This window comes from Herpailurus yagouaroundi, unplaced genomic scaffold (genome assembly GCF_014898765.1).
Source record: "Herpailurus yagouaroundi ecotype Mexico unplaced genomic scaffold, PumYag 29, whole genome shotgun sequence".
Taxonomy (NCBI): Eukaryota; Metazoa; Chordata; class Mammalia; order Carnivora; family Felidae; genus Herpailurus; species Herpailurus yagouaroundi.
Window position 1 is genome coordinate 1,010,024 of NW_024412377.1, and position 1,692 is coordinate 1,011,715.

The following is a 1,692-nucleotide window of genomic DNA, read 5'->3' on the forward strand; positions in this document are numbered from 1 at the left end:
GACATCTGAGCCTCTGCGGTGGCCCAGACACCTGTGGAACGGTGGAGGCGGGCGGGAGGGAGGCCGGGACACCTGCTCCCGAGGCCTCCTGGAAACCCCGCAGGAGTTGGGCCCTTGTGCCTCTGACTCAGCTGAGGCTTATTCCCTCTGTCTCTGCCACTTCTCGCTCGCTGGGTTTTATTTTTGCCTCCACAAGTCCTGCAACATTCACCTTGAAAGTGAATCGCGCGGGGAGGTCTGCTTTCCTTGGAGGCGACACCTGCCTCATGCTTGGCTTTCTTGGTGCAGCGGAAGGGGTCCGTCGGGGCGAACCGAGCACAGGAGCCGGCCCAGCACGGCGCCTGGAAGCAAGACCGAGCGGCCCCCACGCCTGTTTATCAGGCGTGGACCGTGTGCCGTGCCCTTGGCCTGTGTGACACCATGCCCTCCCTCCCCGCGGGCTGGTCCCTTGCACAGACAGCACAGCCACCAGTGACGGACAGTAGCAGACGGGTGGGGCCTGAACAGCCCGGACACAAAGGCTGTCCGCATCTAGGGTGTAAATTTTCCCGCCCCGGCCGGTTCCACGTGACCTCCGTGACGTCCCCCAGTGTGAACCTGGGGCCTGACGTGCACGGCCGGGTGCGACCAGGCTGAGAAAGCGACGGCTCGCCGGAGGGCTGGGTCAGGAGCCACAGCCCGCACGCCTGTCCCCGAGCCTGAGTCCCGAGTCATCCGATGTGTGTGGCAGCCTCTTCTGGGCTGTAGCTTTTCCGACGTGCGGCACCTGCAGAGGGTGACGCGGCCTCCACGCCGGGGAGCCTGCGAAGCACGCGAAGGTCTCCTGTGTTCTTCTTCCCGAAAATGCTACCACAGCTGCTCCCATTCAGGCTGTGGGGACCCCACACCCGGCGGGTCAGCGTCCAAAGGGGGGTCTGCCTTCCTTGCCTTTTGCTCTTGGTTCCCAGAGGCGGGACCGACCCCTGGACAAGCCCACGTCCTCCCTTCCTGGCCGGTTATTGGCTCCTGTCCCCGATGTCCCTCCTCGGTCGGGAAGACAGGCCGGCTGGAGATCCGTGGCGGTGGGTCCCCTACGTGACGTCTCGAGAGCCCGGTTTGCGGTGATCTTACTTCCCCGGGGACCCCCTCTCCTGGGACTTCCCGGCCGGCTGGCTGCACGTCTTGTGGCGGACATTTCAAGCACAAGCCCGTGAGGCTGCCGACGTTGACCGTGAGCAAACCGTGACTCACAGTGATGCACCTGCCTCCGGAAGGACAAGCAGATCCCCGAGCGGAGAGTCGCCTGGTGCGAACAGTGGGCTTGGCAGAGCCCCAGAGGGAGCCCGGAGGGCCCGGCCGCCGCGGTCTGCTCGCCAGCTGCCCGGAGGAGGAGCCGCCGGGCTGTGGGGATGAGGGACGCGGATCCCGGGCCGACCGCGCGGGGTGGGGTTCATTTCCACGCACCAAGGAGAGCCGCCGGCTGGAGTTGCGCGCGGACAGGGTCCGTGTTCCCATGAAAGCCCCTTCTGAGGGAGGAACGGAAGCACGCCTAGTTGCCCCCACAGAGGCAGGCAGCTCCCTCGGCCTCGGTTTCCCCCTCTGTAGCCCGAGGTTGACGTGCTCCTACTCAGGTGTGGAGCACCCCAGACAAGTGCTGACGCTAAATCAGCAAAGGAGCCTCCTGCTCTCTGTCCCCTCCCTCCCCACATGTGA